Below are 20,406 nucleotides of genomic sequence, written 5' to 3'. Positions count from 1 at the left end.
GTGTGTATAAGGACCTCAGAAGATAGATGCAACAGAAGTGCAAAGTATTAGCAGCAGCAGCAGGAGGTTTGGAAATGTGGGAAACTATTATACTTCATCTCACTTTGTATAGTTTGCTAAAACTTACTGTAAATAGCTACCGCCCTCCACTGAGCAAAGGACAGAGCTAGCACAAGATTAAACATATACACCTTCCAATACAGGAATTTGCAGAATATCTGTTTGCATAAGCTGCCGCACAATACAGACTGCTTTTTACCCCTGCTTCAATTCACCATATAGCTTGTAATTAACAATTTGCAAATGGCTGGGAACAGGGCCAGGAGTCCTTAACACGAAATAAAAGAAAAATACATTCCAATCAATCCTTGACAAGGAAAAGTTCTTCCTCGGTCAAGTTAAAGTTCATATCACGCCCACCTCTCACCCTACAAGATAAACCCAGTATTCAAATATTTCCAGGATGTGTTTACTGTGAAAGCATGAACCTAACCCTGAAGAGAAGCAAGAGTTCTTTTCATTGTCAGTCCCAGCCCTGTCCTCCTCCCTGTACAAATATTTAAAAAGTGTTCTCCACCTTCCGCCTTACAAGGCTTACATTCCAGGAACCTAGAAGCATCCACATTTCTACTATATAAATTGACACACTGTGTTAAATAGCAAAATCCTTCAAGGAGTTAAAAAAACAAAACAAAACCTGATACTTTTTATTGTGGTTTATTTTCTTTTATACAATAGGCAGTGTTTGTTATTTTAAAAAAAATATGTATTACATGTATATAAATCTTTACCCATTAATGGAAAAAAGGTGGAGATGGGACAGATGAAAGTGATGGTTTGGTGCCCAAAGTCATAGATTTAAAATACACAGAGGATGAAATCCTGCCCCCAGTGAATTAATGGCAAAACACCCATAGGCTTTAGTGGGGCTAGGATTTCACCCAGCTCTCTGTAACCACCAGCTCAGACCCTAGATGGGCGAGTTCAGGCCCTCGTTCTTCCAGTAAATAAAACCGATTTCCTTGCCAGTTGCTTTCAAAACAAAATTCTTGTCTGCTCAGGCTGGACATTAAAAATCCCATGGAACTTCCATAAATTGGGGTTTGCCTGGATCCTTTGGCAAAAATTCCCCACCCACTTCTGTATGTTATGCATTGCTCTGCGTCAGTTGCTACTCTCTATCCCAAAGATGCCCTCATTTCAGTGGTACCATATGCACACAGCTTGTGAAGCTCTTTGGGATCTATCAGGATTAAAAGTCCTATATAAATGCAAATTAGAGACAATAATTCAGCCTGTGTTCATCTTTTGGGAAGATGTCAAAAGGGGGAAGAAGAATTGTGGATGTTAAAATCAATTAAAAAACAGAAGACCTATAATCTAAAGAGTTAGGAGTTGGTATAACTCCTTCATTCACATGTTTTTTTAATCAAAGCTCTCAGCACTGCAGCACACTTTTCAGTCCCTTCCGGTCACATTCATATGCCCTAAAGGAAGGCATAAGAAATCTAGGAGGGAGTTGGATATAATTAGAACCCAGCAGGAGGTCCAAAATAGAAATAATGTTGAGGAAGTCCCTTCCAAAACTAAGAGTAGGAAATACAAGAGCAACTCCTTTTTGCTGAGAACTATAAGTTACCAAAGGAACAGGTTACACAGCAAGCACTCCAGCCAACTCTTCTCTTTTTATGATCCTCTTGTGTTGTGGCTGCATTTGATACTTCATAGTAAAACACTGGGATGGACAGAGAATATGAAAGTCTGGGAAGCTCCACTGGCAGTTTGCACTGCTGGTATGATCATATTATTATCTATTTCAATGTGGCCATGTCTGTGGCATCTCCAAATAATTATGCCTACTCTACTACTTACTTCTCTGCCAATGGGAAAGGCTACACGTTTCTTGAGGCAAGTACTGCTCCTGATAAATGAGTCTATTCACATTAGTTTAAGGTGGTTTCACATTAATAGGCTTCTATCAGCTTTACATGGTCACATTTCACCTAGGGTACATTTGGTTATAAACAATACCATGATGCTGCTGTGTGACAAAGCATTCAAGAGTAGGGAAGCTTTGTTTGTGGATAAGCTAAGGAAATAATCTTGGCATACAGGATTTTCCCCTTTACAACGCAACATGCCCTCTGTACACAAACAGCTACTTCATGTTTTTACTAAAAACATGTAGCTAGTGATTGGGGGCGGGGGCTTCAAACCAGATCGGCTTACAGCAATAAGGGTGAAGCTCAAAAGAAGAACTGACTAATCATGGAACTGGTAGTTAAAATATATGAAGGCACAGACACATGCATTTTAAACTACTATCTGTACACAGGCTCTTAATCAGACTGTCCTCTACTATGTTAAACACAATTTTATACCCCAAAAAATTATATATAAAACTTACCTCCACTCTGTTCAAGAAATTTGCTGGTCTAATCGGAGATACTTATTATTCCTAGCGGGAGTAGTTTTCTAGCTCCACCTGTTTAGCACACAGCCGAGCAGCCTGCGTGTCACCTGTTTGCATTTGTCAGTGACTATTTATAGATAAAAAGGTGTGCCTCATGTCTGTATGTGTAAAGACGGTGCTGGCTGGCAGCAGTGCAGGGGAGCAGTTACACACTTACCATGTCCCATTTGTTTTCTAAATGGAAAAAGCACTTTAAGAAGAGATCTGTATATATCCCACCCGGGAGCAAATAAAAATGGTAGTGAGACCTCTTGTGTGTATTATAATAAATCTTAATATTTAATTGCCTGTTAGAACAATATCACTATATAAAGGATATAGTATACTGATCACAGTCAAGCCACATTTTAAAAGTCATAATGATCTTCATATGTTTTTCGACTTTGCATCCCCTTGTCTTAGAGGAGGCCAATATGGCAGCAATCTCTGCTCTCTAGTGTTAGTTTTAATTTATTATCTGTGTTTCTCCCCTGTATATAGGGCTGAATACACAGAAGAGGTTTGGGTGGGTCTGACAGGACCATTTATTTCTAAAGAAAACTGAGGAAGATCTTGTAATAATGGAAGTGACTCGTTGGCTGAAATCTTGAAAGCACATTTGCTGACTGAAACAACATATGCCAATACCATTTATACCACTCAAAAATTTCAAAAAGAGAAGCTGTGTGTAATCTAGAACTTTGAGACTCCTGGAGATTGAGGGAGGGGGCTTGTTTTCCCTCCTTTCCTCTCAACACCAGCTCTCATAGCAAAGCAAAGGCCATACGTCCTCTAGGAAAATATGGCAAGTGAAACTTGCACCTCCCCCCACACCAAGAAAAAAAGAAAATTTTATATGTAAGTAAGCGTCAGTCATCACCTCCATCTCTCTGCTAGCAAGCGCAGCCAACCATAAATGCATTGATTAAATTTCATTAATTTTCACACAGACAGATGTTTAAAGAGACAAGCTAATTAGAATTTGCCAGATAACAGAGAACAGGCCCTATGTAATTAAGTTATATGGCAACTATAATTTTAAAAGGTCATGTGACAGCCATCCTGTTCTTTGTTTGCTATTTCACCAGTTAGAGTCAGATACAGGGGCATTTTGGGATGTATAAGTAGGGGCATTGCCAGCAGATCGAGGGATGTGATCGTTCCCCTCTATTCGACATTGGTGAGGCCTCATCTGGAGTCCAGTTTTGGGCCCCACACTACAAGAAGGATGTGGAAAAATTGGAAAACATCCAGCGGAGGGGAACAAAAATGATTAGGGGACTGGAACACATGACTTATGAGGAGAGGCTGAGGGAACTGGGATTGTTTAGTCTGCGGAAGAGAAGAATGAGGAGGGATTTGATAGCTGCTTTCAACTCCAAAGAGGATGGATCTAGACTGTTCTCAGTGGTAGCAGATGACAGAACAAGGAGTAATGGTCTCAAGTTGCAGTGCGGGAGGTTTAGGTTGGATATTAGGAAAAACTTTTTCACTAGGAGGGTGGTGAAACAGTGGAATGCGTTACCTAGGGAGGTAGTGGAATCTCCTTCCTTAGAAGTTTTTAAGGTCAGGCTTGACAAAGCCCTGGCTGGGATGATTTAGTTGGGGTGATTTAGTTGGGGATTGGTCCTGCTTTGAGCAGGGGGTTGGACTAGATGACCTCCTGAGGTCCCTTCCAACCCTGATATTCTATGATTCTATGTTTCCAGAAGCGACATAAAATTTTCAGGAAGAGCTTACAACCAAAGAAAGGAGCCATGTCTGACAAACAAGGACGCATCTTTATTCAACCTTGTCACGTACCTTGCCTTCTGTATTCAGCAAGAAATTAATTCTAGTAGCATAGGGGGTAGATTCATTGGGGACTAGGTCAGGGAGGTAGGAGACAGGCTTCTGTGAGGTGTGCATATTCTCTCTCTAATCCAGGTAGCAGAAGGCAAGCCAGAGAAGAAAGAAGTGATTGTGGGAAAGAAAAGGGGGTAAATTTCTTGGGAAAGTGTAAGATTGACATTGGCATATCATAGCAAGAGGATATGGTAGGAAATAGACTGCAGTATAATCAAAAGGCACTACCATGTAGGTACATGATAGGGATCTATTGCTGACAAGTACTCATTTGAGCAAAGCTACCAAAAATATAGTCTGCCACAAATCTACTGATATTTAAGTCCTAGAAAATGCTGATATCCAAGAAATCCCAATGTGTGGCTCTGCTCTGAAAAGCAACTCCATATGGGCTTCCATTTTTATTGTCTCCTGCTCAATCTATACTGAATTTGCTCAGTTTACTGGCTGAAAGATTTTTTCCCCTCCAGCTACCATCCCTGCAAAGTCATCATTGGGATCTGGGAATCAAGCTGGGTTCTTTCAGGCATCACCATCAATAGTGCAGATTCTGAAGACCAAATTAGACCTGCAGGGACACCTGTGCATCTCCACTCTTTTCAGTTTGTCCGCTGACATTTGTGCCCCCACTGCCCATCAATGGGACTTTAAATAGAATTGCACAGATGTAACTATGAGGGCAGAATTTAGCCTCCAGAGCCCGTATTGCTAGTGATGAGGAGCATGAAGGAAAGAACTCCGGCTGACTCAGATCCCAAACTGCCCAAGGTCGGTTAGGAACAATAGCCACCATCATCTTTTTACTTGTAAGCTCTGTAAATTTGATATAGAAATCATGGACAATTAGAGCTAATCCCTCATTAAAAATATTCGTCAGAAGGAAGTATTTTTATTAAAAAAAAAAAAACAGTTCTAAGTTTTTTGAAAGGGCATCTTCTGAAGAAAAATGTTGATGGAAAATATTCAACCAAGCTCTAGGCAAAATGAAGATGGAATCCCACATTTCAGAGCCACTTTCAAGAGATATGAATGGTGGCTTCACCTCTTCTGAAGACTGAATTCCTGTTTCTTTAAAAGAAAAATTATCCTGCGGTTATCACAGACCCCAGCTTCTAAGGCCCAGTGCCCCAATGTAAAATGTTTGCCCATTGAGTGCCCTGAAAAGCTCGGCTTAAGGGTGAAATCATGTACTGAAGAGCAGTGCAGTTACACAGGTTTTTAAACATGGTGGACATGCAAGCTCGTTTGTGTTCAATTCATTGTGTACAACAACTTCAGCACTACATGACTACAGTAGTCGTTATAACTGACCTGGTTTGTTGTGATGGAAATGCCCTTATAGAAGGGGGACCCCCAAGAACCCACATTTAACCAACTGATATAGTGAGAAAATCAGAGTATCTTCGTTCTTTGATGTTATAGTGGACTGCCCACAACCTTTTCTTATAGCCTGGGTAAAAAGTTCAGAGCGGCCTCCCTCCATGCCAGCTTTTTAGCAGTGTGACCCTCTGAATAAAGCCTCATTTGGAACCTTGGTCCTTGCTAAGTAGGTCAACGTTAGATATTTGCCAACTAACAGTTAGGTCCTCAGTAGTGAACGGGGAATTACAAACGACTCCCCATTCAACACTTTAAAAATAAAATGACATGATTTTGCACATACAGCAGCTGTCAGCCAAATGGATCCTAAAACTGCTTAACAATTCTTAAGCAACTGTTGTCTACTAAGCCTCCAATCCTGCAAACACTTAGGCACATACTTAAATTGACACACAAAAATAGTGCCACTCAACTAAATTGATTTAGAAATACTCTATAGGAATCACTTCACCCTCCACAGCCATCTCTCTAAAGTGAAACAGAAAATATTTAATGATACACAGATTAGGACAGGAAATGAAAGATACTATATCCAATAGAAATTACAAGGGGAATTTAGACAGGTAGAAGCTGGAATTTATTTATCCAGGACCCTAGGGTTAGTATTATGGCAAAACTGGCCGGTGATTTTTAATAATCACAAGGGGTTAAGAGTAAAGTCTTATTGTCCAGCTGAAAGATGGCATGTCACTCACAGTGTTTCTTAACACCATAGTGGGGCACTGGTTCAGTACTCATGGAAACCATACAAGCTACTGAATCACTTAACACCTGCAGTACCTGAGGTTTTTCCCTAGAGAACTTCAGTTTCTCATCTAACTATTGATTTACCCCCACCATGACTACTTTATCAAATCCAATGAGTGCACAGCCTTTAACGCTCACCAGGTAAGCAGAGAAACGATGTCACTTGTAGATATTCTTGATGGGAACTATTAAATCTTTCCTTAACCCAAGTAATCTGGGGAAAGACAGGGTTAGATGAAGTAGACCTAGCAGAACTTCTCCATATTAAACTTTCTGAATTACTTTGTGCTGATGGAGCATTGTGCGGAAAGGACAAGATAGACTTTCCTTAGCGAGAAGTGTTTATATCTATTGTCTAATAGATAAAAACAAGAATTAGTGCTGGGTTTTTTCATATAGGGTAAAATTTTCAAAAATGTCGAAGTGACTTAGGAGGCTTACACTGCAATCGTGTGACTGCACCTCATGTAGACATACCTGCACTAGTCTTAATCTATCTAATAGGGCAAAAGATAGCAGCGCAGACCCAGGCAAGGAATGTGAGTGAGTATGTACCCAGCATTCTGGGTCCGTGCTGAAGCTTGCGCTGCTGCATACTCCCTGCTATTATTAGTGAGCTAGCTAAACTAAAGGTATCACAGGTATGCTGACATGAGCTGCAAACCAAACCACCGACTGCAATTAGACATACCCTATGTTCCACTTTCAAAAATGACTTTGGTCCTTAAGAGCCCAAGGGCCTGTCTACATAATATCTTAGTCTGCACAGTGGGGCATGAATTCCAGTGTGCACTAATATAACATACACAAACTGGCCTGTGTCGACTCCAAAAAGCTCCCTTATGTGAGTTAATATAGTCTCATTTCAAAAAGTACTATGTTAACACCCACTAGGGAACTTCTAATCTGCACCGGTATGTTGCACACTAACTGGCCTGCGTGGACCCTGCTGGCATGCACTAGAATTTACTCCCAAGCTAGTGCAGACTATGACACAGTGTAGATAAACCCGAAGTCTTATTGCCTTTCATTTTTGAAAAATGGGACTTAGGCATAAAAGCAAAAGTACTAACATTAGCTTAAAAAGCAGACTACTGCGCATTGTCTGACTGACACCGGAACTGCATACTTACTGTATCCTGTCTTCAACAGTGGCCAGTGCCAGATACTCTAAGGAACATATAAAACCCCCATAACAGTTCAACAACAGGATTATGAAATTTTCTTCCTGGAACCTGACAGTTAGTGGTTGAGCTATCTCCTGAAGTATGAACCTTGCTATCACTTTTCAATTTCTTATTTCAGCTAGAGAAACTGCTAGAGTAACAGTTTTAAAATGTGTAGCTTTTAAATTCCATTGCATGACCCCCTCTCAACGCAAGACAAGGGAGAAACTAAGTGCACCTGACTGCTTTACTATACAGCATTTGTTTTATACATTTATATCATACCATCTCTTATGTGTCTCCTCTCTAAACCATAGTTCTAATGTTTTTAACTCTCTCCTCACATGGAAGCCTTCAAATGCCTCTAATCATTGTCAATACCCTTCTGTTTATACTCTGTTTCCCCCTGCTTCCCCACCCCCTGAGTAGCTAGAACCAAACATAGTACCTCAGGGTGAAGGCATGTCATGAGTTTATATAACACTAGAATATTCTTAATATAGTCCCTTCCTAATAAAATCTAATACCTGGTTTGCTTTTTACAGCCATTATTGCCATGCATTAAGCAGAACTTAATGGTACCTTGGTCTTACCACTAACAAAGTATCAGACAATTATGAGGTAACTGTTCCGCACTATTTCCAGTTCCTTCCAATTTGGATACTCTCACTATGTGCATCCCCTTATTTGGCATTTGATTGCTGTGTGCACATTTTTAGCTTCCACTCTAAAAAGGGAATAGAAGGAATCAGATTCTTCAAGAAGCAAGGGAAATATTAAACTGTTAGCCCTTGACTAGCTACATGCAGGCTGAAATCGTGCCCATGCAGAGCCCCATTGATTTCAGTGGAGTTCACTGTGGGTGCAAGGGTCTGTCCCCATTAAGCCAGTTGTAGGGCTTCAATTCACAAATAGCGATACCACATGTATCCCACCTGAATGTATCCTGTGGCATCTGCATCCACTGTCAGCTTATTTAGCCCAGAATTGCAGAATTTCCCAACAGAATGGTCAAAATGAAGAGCAGGAACTAGCAGGCATCAAACAAGCTTCACAGGAAAGTTCTTTATTGTGAGAGAAATTAGCTGCCTTTCAACTCTATCCTCCTCCCCGAAACTTCCCAGAAAAAAAAAGGCATGGAAGCAGTAAGTTAGGCAATAGCTTTGCGGATGTGGTATATGACTCCAATCTTACATAAGAGGATAAGAAGAGAAACTAGAAGTACTTGATATCATTTTGAGAAAGCCAGGGGACACCATCAGAAATGTAGAGGCTGCAGGAAGAGGCCGGGGACAACAGTTAGTTTCATAACTCTTGTTAAAGTAAGACCAAACCAAGGAAAAGTAAGAAGCTGAATTTCATCAGAGCAAGGCTTAGAGAAATTTGTAGGAACAAAAGGGGAGGGCACAAAAGCAGGAGTTAAATGGAAGTAGTTCAAAGTTAATAGTGTCAGGGTTTGTGAGTGTGTCACCTGTGCTAGCAGTAAAAAAAAGAAAAACCTATTCAGAATATCATGCATCTTCAATACAGCACAACACCTCCACCCCCATCCCCACCCTCTGAAGTCCTCTGATACTATTGTAAAAATGAGATGCATGAACAAGTATCAAGGAAACAATAAACCCCGAAGAAATAAGGATTCATGGGTAATGGTGGTAAAAATAGTTAACACTTCTGTGCAATAGGTAGACTGGACATCTCATGGGACTGGCAGCTTTCACTTCCTGGTTTCCCCTTTGAATCCAGCCCAGCAGATGAGTGCAAGAACTGCAGTTGTGCGCTGCCACTGTCTGAATAAGCACTGCCTGGAAGAAGCACGGTATAACACACAGTTGAGGCCACATATGGGAAAGTGTGCACCCTTCTGCCCCCTTTATTATTGAAGGCCAAGAGTCATGGAGGGATACGAGCCAAGTTAGTGAAAGCTGCTCCTTTTCCAGCTCTACTAGACTGAACTTTGTGTGGAATTTGGGGTATTGCTCAAGGATTCCGATTCTGTTTTGATGCAACCAGTACTACTATTTCTGTAGAGGCCTTATTAATGGAGAAATCTATAATCAAAATGTAGGACAATTGTCATCCGCTTTATCTTGAAAAAGCGGGAGATACAGCAAGTGGTGCAATCGTCATGAAATTTTGCATGCATGTAGATTAGAGCTGGTTGGAGGTCAACAGTTCTGTCTCATGACAATTTTCAGTGGCCACATTTGAGAAAAGCTGGTGTAAGGTATCCTATGACATTGATAATTACAAAATGACACTGTCTCCTAACACCGACTCTCACAATTAGGATAAGGAAAAAATATTATTCCCTAAAACTGCTGCTCTGTCTTTTTCAGCAGAGCGTCTGCCTAGAACTAGTCCCAGCCACAATCCTGCTGGGCTTCCTTTCAAATTTAAAAAACAATTCCGACATCCTCATCTACAGAGTACCAAGTACCTGGACTGTCAGCTTAGAAGCCACCCGGATATCCCTAATAAAGACACACATGCTTGTCAAAGGAAGAAGATAAATAGAAGCTTGTCCACCCTCACAGCAACATAGTGCTGATAGGGAGTGGAAACCACCACCTCTAAGGAGCTAGGAGAAGACAAGGAAGGGAGAAAAAACAAGCCCCCTCATTTCTTCACCCCACAAAAGCCTCTGGGGAAGAGGGTAGATGGAGGACCAGTGCTTTAGATATTTATAGGAATTAAACTTTAGGGAGTTGTTGTATGCTCTTGGAAGTGAAAAAAATCAGCAGGTCACTGGAATTATGGTAATAAATGAAAAAGCAGAGCGGAGGGAATACGAAAGGGTGGAAACCCCAAAACTGGGAGGAGGGAAAAACGCCACCATTTCAAGTGTGGTTTGTATAGGTAGAAAGTGACATTGCCGTTCACACAAATCATGAGCAGGTTTGTAAGAGTGCGTACAGCTGAAGGCAACATAGATCATAACATCTAATCTGATTGGCTGTTTCAGAAGACCATGCTATAAATTAAACATGCCAGGCTTATTTGTTTAATCTCCTTGGAGTGTGCTATCTGTAAAACAGCCTTGGGACCATCTGCTTGAGTTTACTTCTGTGGCTACTGGGAACTTCTTTTTAAGAAATCAAGTTTCATGGAACATTTAGAAACCCCTACCAAGTACTTTAAAATGGCTAGTCTGTTGAGTAGGAGAGTCCTAGACATCTTCTGACCCTTTACTTACACAATATAGCCATGATCATCCATTTTGGACATAATCCAGTCACTAAAGCTGGTTGGGAAAATGTTTTCCTCCTATAAAAGTTTTTTCAACTTTCAATATTTCATCTCAGCCAAATCCCAAATAGTTAGATCTGAAATGCCCCTAGGATGCTTCATGGGAGAAGCTGTTCAGGTTTCTCATGCTCTCCATTCAATAGGCCAGGCTGACTGCATATCCCTTGATGCGCTGCAGGCTCCTCTCTTGACAAGGGGAGGTGATGCACTATGGCAGTTATATGGGCATAGTGCATCATGGGAAATTTCTGTTTTCGGCTGAAAAACTGAACACATTTTGGTTCTTGGGCATTACATATTTTGTATTTCAAAAATTTAATTTTTCATAGAAAACAGACTCTTCACACACAAAAACTGTTCAGTTAAAAACTCAATTTTTGTCAAACAATTTAGACAGAATTTTGACAAGTTCTAAGAGTTGCACTCTGACAGCTTCTAAAGAGTAACTAAACTTATTCCACAGTTCCTGTTTAAAAAACAACAAAAAAAAATATCCTTTCTTCCTTTGGATAGCAAAGCTCTCAGCTGTCTTGTACTCTGATTTTTGGGAGACTGATTTATATGGAATACAGATAATCTGTCTCAAAACAGTCACATAGCCAAGCTCAGCAGGGATACAATGTACATGCTGTATTAGAAGAGATCTGGCAGAGGCAATGACAACAATGACTATGGCCATTAGTATATCAGGTGTCCAAGGGGCAGATTAGGCATCAGTCTCTTAGATACCTAGCAGGTCACTCCAGCAAGTTCTCCATATAATTTACTTAGTCCACACAGATACCATGAATTATAATACAAAATGTGACTACAACATAAAACTGTCTGATGTATCTGACATAATTGTGACCAGAACAAAGGGCTAACATTCAAAAGAGTTGGGGAGGATGGGGGCATTTTTCAGAATTTGATTTGATCAGATTCTTTTCCTTACATTTTTGATGGAGTTGCCTATCTTTTCAGCAGCATAAGAATCTGTTCCTTAGTGGTTGGAGGGTGGTTTTTTGGTTGGAATATACAAAAACAAAAAAAAAAAACCCACACTCTTTCTTCTCGTTAGCTGCTGTTATTTGCTAGCATAGAGCTGCTTCTACTTGATATTGAAATGCCCCCCACCAGCACTCTTATTTTTGGTACGAGAGATGTTTTAATGTAAGGTTTTTCATACTGCATTTTCATATCTGATTTTGCTTTATCCGTTCTAGTTTTGTTTATTCTATGTCAGTTTCATCTGATACACAAACAAATAAAAAAAACAAAACCAGCTAATTGGGAGTCCTCCTAAGCCTTTGGGGGTATGAGTTGAGCTGAGTCAGTTTTGTTAGCAGGTAAAAGTATCCTGTGTTGTGTTAATAATCTTTTGCTCTGAGATTTATCAAACACCCAGTTTATTGACTTAACTGAGCATGCAATCAATGACCATTGTGACAAATTGGAAAATATCTTTGTATTATTTTTAGGACTACTGCACATGCCTTTTTAGGTTTGCTTATAATGGGTTACTTGCTATGGAGTTAAATCAAAAGGGGTTGTTAGAGAGACCAAGCAAAAGAGACAAAAACAATCACACAGATGAGTCTTTGAGGGAATAATGGGAAAGCTGATTATGGGGAACACCCCCCACCCCCCAATTCATGTTAGAGTGGTTTACTCTTGCCAATGCTAAGCCTAGGATCAAAGGAGGATATTAAAGCATTACAGGACCCCCAGGCCAAGGAAAGGAGTTTGAGTGAGTTGAAAGAGACTGCTCAGGGAGTGAAAGGATGAAAGAAGCATTCAAGGAAGCACTAAAGGAGCACTCAAGAAAGATAAGGCCATTGCCGAGAAACTAAATGAATTCTTTGAACTCCTCTTCATGGCTGAGCAGGTGAGGGAGATTCCCAAACCTCGTTCATTCTTTTTAGGTGACAAATCTGAGGAACTGTCACAGAATGAAGTGTCATTAGAGGTGGTTTTGGAATAAATTGATAAATTAAACAGCAATAAGCATATGGACAAGCGTGATCCAGTGGATATAGTGTACTTTAGATTTTCAGAAAGCCTTTGACAAGGTCCCTCACCAAACCCTCTTAAGCAAAGTAAGCTGTCATGGGATAAGAGGGAAGGTCCTCTCCTGGATCAGTAACTGGTTAAAATATAGGAAACAAAGGGTAGGAATAAATGGTCAGTTTTCAGAATGGAGAGAGGTAAATAGTGGTGTCTTCCAGTGGTTTGTACTGGGACCAGTACGGTTCAACATATTTGTAAATTATCTGAAAAAAAAAGGGGTAAAGAGTGAGATGGCAAAATTTGCAGATGATACAAAATTACTCAAGACAGTTAAGTCTAAAGTAGACTGTGAAGAGTTACAAAGGGATCTCACAAAACTGGGTGACTGGGCAACAGAATGGCAGATGAAATTCAATGTACATTGGAAAACATAATCCCAACTATACATATAAAATGATAGGGTCTAAATTAGCTGTTACCACTCAAGAAAGATCTTGAAATCGTGGACAGCTTTCTAAAAAACAGCCTAGAGCTCTATAAAATCATGACTGGTGTAGAGAAAGTAAGTAAGGAAGTGTTATTTACTCCTTCTCATAACACAAGAATTAGCAGTCACCAAATGAAAATAATAGGCAGCAGATTTAAAAACAAACAAACAGGAAGTATTTCTTCACACAATGCACTGTCAACCTGTGGAACTCTTTGCCAGAGGATGTTGTGAAGGCCAAGATCATCACAGGGTTCAAAAAAGAACTAGAAAAGTTCATAGCCGATAGGTTCGTCAATGGTCATTAGCCAGGATGGACAGGGATGCAAAACCATGCTCTGAAGTATCCCTGACCTCTGTTTGCCAGAAACTGGGAATGGGTGACACGGGATGGATCACTTGGTGATTAACTGTTCTGTTCATTCCCTCTGAAGCACCTGGCATTGGGCACTGTTGGAAGACAGGATACGGGGCTAGATTGAAGAACATAAAGAGCGGCATAGTCTGACACCCAGACCAACTGAGAATCAGAGTGTGCCGCAAACAGGCTGTAACTTGGTCCCCAAAAGAATGAAAGCATAGTACTTCTTCTGAGGAGTTTGAGGGCAATGCCACATATACATAAGACAGTATGCATTTAAGTCTCTGTTTTAAATCCATTTTTCTGAGTGCTAGGAACTTTTTGGCAAATAAGCCATATGTTATTTTGAATATTCTGTTTCTCTGTCCTTGTGAAGTATTACTGTCCACAGGTTCCCACTGGACCTTTTAGGTATCATGGTTAGCAACTGGGAGGGAGGTGCAGCATGCAACCCAGAGACAAAGTCAAGAGCAGATGGACTGTGGGGCCCACCCCAAAAAGAAGTGAAGGCCGTGGTCTGTCACTTGAAAGGTGTGTACTTGGTGTTTGGAAATTGGTTCACCCATCTTACGCAGGCAGGGACTGTGACAGCCAGTACCTTGGAGATGTATTTTCAGCCACAGCTGGGCAGGTTCTTGCTAGTACTATATATCTGGAACTTAATTAGAATTCCTGATGTTTCCAGGTTTAAGTGTTATTTGTAATTCAGAAGCATTTTTCTGGGAACTTTTAACACATCTGTTATGGAATAGGACATACCATTTCACCCTGGACAAGAGCCAGTCTGTAGGTTGTGGGCAGTAATTTGTTTTGTTCAATGGCTTATCAGCTTGTGACAGAAAAGCAGAGATCCTAACAGATGTCACATCAGGGCATATGCATTCTTGGAGCACAGTCTGTTACTGGAGGAATATGTTTCCAATCATTTTAAAGGGAGCACAACTAGAACGTCCGTGTGCTTCTGTGCAAGAATTTAAAAATCAGTTTGTATGACTCCAGAATCACACTGTGCATTATCATTGGCTATGCTCTTTATTACAGGAGTAAACTCTGCCAAAACTTTCAGGTTATCCCCTAGCAAAAAGATTATTTCAATTGCTATTCCAGTATAGTCAGTTTTCCAGAGCCATGAAAAAGATACTGATAGGACATTAATGGAGGCATTGGTTAGGCAGGCTGAACTATTCTGTATAAGTCGCCCATTCACACCTACCTCTTTTCATTGTTCTTTCCATTTTACCACTCTCTGGGCAGGATCCTACATTCTGATGTGATCTATACTTCAATGAAAGGGACTGATCACACTGGAATAGTAGTGTTCCTGTACTTCATATAGGAGTTCCTGTACTTCATATTTCAATATTATATTCTCTTGTTAAATCTACCTAGCGAGGTAGCCTCAGCAATTTCTCTTATTAGATTATTCCATTATCCAATTTGCAAATTAGGAATTTATCTAGTATTTGTCTTGAATATACTTCCTCCCTGCTGCCCTCTGGCGTCCGTGCTTTGCTGTGGCGGAACAGCTTGCGTCCTCTAACGATCCCCAGAGTCTGTGTCGGTGGGGGCTTTTTGCTCCTGGTAGGTTCAACCAGGCCGGATTGGTCTGTGGGGGAGGGGCCACACAAAACAGACACCCTGGTTGGGGGTTAGGCACAGGGCTAACAACTCTGTCCCGTAAAAAACAAAATATGTTATGGAAACAGTGACAGATATCAACCATCATTGTGTGTGATGGCCTTCGGGAGTCGATGACCCGTAAGACTGCCAGTGGTGAAAGTTGGAAGGAAGCCACAGGGACGAAGACTGAAGTGCTCAACACCAAGACAAAAACCAAACTTGGGTTTGGAACGTACGAAACAGGGAAGCTAGCTCAGGTCACAGCAGAGATGAGACGCAATAGGTTGCACATCCTGGGTGTCAGCGAGAGCAGATGGACGGGATCAGGAAGATTAACAGCCGCCTCGGGAAAAAAACTTTGCTGTTTTCTGGACAACACCATGAGGATGTTGCCACCCTTTTGAAGAAGGTAGTGGAGCATTCCCTGCTTGAATGGAAATCCAGCAGCAGCAGAGTTATGAGAGCCAGACCGAAAGGGAAACAGAATAATATCACCCTGATTCAGTGCTATGCTTCAACAAATGACAGTGATGAAAAAGTAAAGGACAAATTCTACCTTACACTACAGGCGGAGTTAGAGAGAGAGTACCACGCCACAACCTAACTATCATGGGAGACCCGAATGCCAAGGTCGGTAAGGACAACACAACCAATGACAGAACAATGGGAAGACATGGGTGTGGCACCATGAATGAAAACGGAGAAAGGCTTGTTGATTTCTGTAATATGAATGACCTAGTCATTGGCGGAAACCTATTTGAACATCGTGAAATTCGCAAGTTGACATGGTGTTCTCCAAATGGCAGAGAAGAACCAGATTGACCACATCATGATCAAAGGCAAATGGTGACACTCACTGACAGATGTGAAATTGAGAAGGGGTGCAGATGTTGGCAGTGACCACCACTTCATGACAGCCTCCATCAAGCTAAAACTGAGAAGTGTGGGTCCACCAAATAAGGGACATAGATGTTATAATATTGACAAGCTAAAGTCCTTTGAAATACAGAACACCGTCATTCTGCAGTTAAAAAATGGGTTTCAAGCACTTACAGACCTTGATGAAGAGGAGGGGAATGCGGATGAAGAGATCAGCAAGAAGTGGGACAAAGTAACAGCAATTTATAAACGGAGCAGTGAAGCCTCTCTAGGTAGGCTACAGGCGGAAGAGAAGGAAGGAGTGAATTACACCCAGCACATGGAATGCCTTAGAAATCAGATGAGCCCTGAAGAAAAAAGTTTTAGACACAAAATCCCAGAAGCTAAAGGACAAATACCACAAGCAGTATAGCAAGGCACACCAGGAGGTCTAACGCCTTGTGAGAGCAGACAAATGGCATTATATTGATAATCTGGCAACACAAGCAGAGGATGCAGCTGCTTGTCGTGAACAAGGAGCCATCTACAAAATGACGTGGCTTATCAATGGTAAACGGCACACACCACCAAACACTCTTATCAGGAACAAACAAGACCACCTACTAACAACCGAAAAAGAACAAGAAATGTGCTGGACAGAGCATTTCAAGGAATCGCTGAACAGGGAGCCACCTAAAAAGGAAGCAAACATCCAGAAGGCAGAAGAAGATCTTGATATCAACACAGACACCCCAACTAAGGAAGAGATTATTCAAGCCATCAAATCCTTAAAAAATGGGAAAGCTCCTGGCAAGGATAACTTGAATGAAGAATTGTTCAAGGTAAATTCTAAATTAGCAGCATCGATCCTGGCCCCTCTAATTTATGTAAATCTGGGAAAGGGAAAAAGTGCCAGGTGAGTGGATCAATGGGACTATAGTGAAGATATCAAAGAAAGGAACTCTCAGTGTTTATAATAACTGGCATGGTATCAGAGTTTTATCTGTACCAAGCAAAGTATTGTGTAAGATCATAGGCCAGCGAATATCAGAGGCAGTTGATAGCTGGTTTTCGGAAAGGGCATGGATGTACACACAAGATCTTCATTCTACGAAACATAATAGAACAGTGCTTAGAATGCAACGGAAACTCTACATAAATTTCATAGACTTTGAGAAGGCTTTTGACAGCATTCACAGAATCAGCCTATGGTGCATTCTGCGGGCATATGGAATTCTGTTCCGTATAATCAACGTCATCAAAAGCTTCTATTTCAACTTCACATGCAGTGTTGATCACAATGAGCTCAGTTTTGAAGTCAAAACAGGAGTATGTCAGGGGTGGGTCATGTCTGCAATCCTCTTCAACATTGCCATCGACTGGGTAATGCAGCGTACAACAGAAGACATGCCAAGAGGCATTAAATGGACACTCTTCTCATCCCTTTAATACCTGGACTTCGCAGATGATGATGTTCTCCTATCACATACCCAACACCATAAACAAGAACAACTCAACTCAACGCATTCAGTCAGCAAATTGGACTGAAAATCAACTGCAATAGGACAGATATCATGACCTTTAATATTGCCTCACCATCACCAGTACGGATAGAGGATTATTGTCTCACCAACGTGGAAACATTCACATAGTTGGGCAGCACTATCAGCCAGGATGGTGGAACAAGCCAGGACATCCAGAACAAAATCAGTAAAGCCAGGAACACCTTCAGGAGCTTAAATACAGTCTAGAAATCATCAAAATACAACTCCAAAACCAAACTCAAGATTTATCACAGCACGTACTTTCAACACTACTTTATAGTGCAGAATGCTGGGGAAATGAGAAAGTAGGACATGTCCTAACTGCTTCATTCCATACAACCTGCCTCAGAAAAGTCCTCCATATCTTTTGGCCCAGAACAATCTCAAACCAACATCTATTGACACAGTGCAGCCAAGAGGACCATCATTTCCAGGAGGCATCGGAAATAGATAGGGCATGTGCTTCTGATGGAAACTGATTCCATCACCAGAGTAGCAATAAGATGGCCACCTGAAGGCAAGCGAAAACGAGGCCATCCGAAAACAACATGGCAAAGAGTTGTGAAAGCCGAGCTGAAAAACCTGGGGCACAGCTGGAAAACTATTGAAAGACTTGCCAGAAACAGACAGGAGTGGAGAAGCTTCATCACTGCCCTAAACACCAGAGGTGTAATAGGCATATGATGGTGAGGTGATGATATTTCCTCCCTGCCCCACTCTCCAAGCTTCAGGCTGGTATTATTCAAGGGAGCAGGATGAGAAATGTGGTGCTCAAAAGAAAAATTAAGGAAAAGCAATCTCTAGTATATTGCTTATGGTTTTCCCCACTACCAATTGTCTTTGAGGCTTGGGGTATGTTAGTTCCATAGTTAACACACATCATCTTAGCTGTAAGCCGACAGAGCTTTGTCTGTCATATGATGATTACTTTTCATAAAGAGTTCTTTCTTTATTTTGAAGAAACTGCATGGCCATGGAGGCATTACATGACGTTTTTCTTTTGCTACTTTCAGAACATTACATGCCAGACGGACTTCCTGCCCCTTCCCAAAGAGGAATTTCCCATTAATATCTTTTATTTAGAACCTACCTACATTGCCTCCAAGAAAGGTGCTCTACTGTCTTATAAACACACAAGTGCTGTGTATTAGTTCAAGGGTCTGGGGGTGCACCTGTGCACCCTACCACTTTCCAGAGAAAGTGTACTAAATTACTCAGGAAAAACAGGTTGCCAGTGATCAAACTAATTTAACTAATGTAGATTCACTCCATAAAGATATATTAGAGTATCTCAAAGGCAATGTTCAACTCGAGGGAAATTCAGACCAATCATTGCTGTACAATCAAGATCAGCAAAGTCTAACACACATTAATAAGAATCAGAAGATCCCATGCAAACTAACCATCATAATGAATACAGTGATCTGATCTTAACAGTTACCACAAAAATTATGACTATAAAAAAAGTATTAAAACCCATGAAATGGAATTTGCGTTCTAAAATGCAAATAGATATGAAAGAAGCCATTCAGATATGGATGTCTGCCCACAAATCACAAGAAAGAAGCAGTATACAGAACATTTTCCAACAAATCAAGTTTGTCTGCTTCAACAGACCATTAAAATAAATGCTGCCTTTCATGGCCTGTATAAAGCAATCACAGAATTACATATTAAAACCCAGGCCCCAGTCCTGTACTTGATCGATGCAGGCAGATCCGTGCACACATGCACAGTACCGCTGGCTTCTACAAAGGCACAAAAGTCCATCCATGTGGATCCAATTGTGGAACTGGGACTCTAGTCAGGGAAAATGTCTGGCAATAAAACATACTTGTCTCCCCCTCTCTTTTATATTTGTACCAACATACAGGCTATATTTAAATCTAACCTTTCATAAAATTGTTAAAAATTGAGATCTATTAGCAGCGCAGAATGCTTGTTACTACTTCTGCAGTTTCAAAGCATTAAAGTTTCACTAAGCATTTAGTGAAAGCTACTTCATCAAACAGTGAAACAGAACATCTTAACTGATATTAATCAGCACAGCTCCACTGCCTGAAATGGAACTACACCAATATACACCAGCTGAGAATCTAGCCAGAGAATCCCAAACTCAAACTCTTAAAACAGCCACATAGCACCCAGTACTGCTCCTATTTAAGTCAATAGCTGGCTCGTGTTTTATTAGTGGGAGCCAAGTTATTTGAGAAGAATGCATTATTCCTATAACACTTTTTTTTTTTTAAATGTAGAAAGAGGTCAAATACATTCTTGGTGATGAATGAAGTCAGTGGTGTGTAGCAGGGCAGTCACCCCCCTTCAGTCAGAAAGGGGTTAAAAATAGCCAAGGGAGGCTGGTTGGGTAGTCAGCCACAGGTGTGGTTGCACCCAATTAGGGCACAGCTGGGTTAGGACAAAAGGGCAGGCTGAGAGAGCGGGAGAGACACTCCTGCTCCAGCTGGGGAGCAGAGAAGACCAAGCTGCCTGGGAGAGCAAGCAGGATACCTGAGACAGAGCAAGGCAGGCAGAGCCGAGGAACTCTGGACTTGAGAGTCCCCAGGCTGAGGGCTTGCTAAAGGCCAGGGGAGGTACTAGAGCAGCAGGGAAGCAGCTGGGGCTAGAAAGGCAGCAATTCCAACCCTTGCCAGTGATGAGTGGCCATTTCAGACTGCAGTTTGCCCCTGAGAGAAGGATGACTGGCAGAT

At 41.2% G+C, this 20,406-nt stretch overlaps 1 protein-coding gene across 9 annotated transcripts in view; it reads right to left on the bottom strand.

Annotated features, from left to right (window-relative positions):
* The window catches only part of RAB27A (RAB27A, member RAS oncogene family), a 71,342-nt gene that overhangs the window by 20,168 nt on the left and 30,768 nt on the right, over positions 1-20,406 (bottom strand). The window contains exon 1 of one of the 9 annotated variants that reach the window (XM_043523374.1): positions 2,408-2,429. The exons of the other annotated variants lie outside the window; for them this stretch is intronic. The gene's annotated coding sequence lies outside the window, so the exon portion shown is untranslated. Of the gene's footprint in view, positions 1-2,407; positions 2,430-20,406 lie in introns of those variants that run through there. 9 annotated transcript variants of the gene reach the window in all.

Source organism: Chelonia mydas, chromosome 10 (assembly GCF_015237465.2).
Source record: "Chelonia mydas isolate rCheMyd1 chromosome 10, rCheMyd1.pri.v2, whole genome shotgun sequence".
Classification (NCBI taxonomy): domain Eukaryota; kingdom Metazoa; phylum Chordata; order Testudines; family Cheloniidae; genus Chelonia; species Chelonia mydas.
This window is presented reverse-complemented; position numbering and strand designations above follow the sequence as displayed.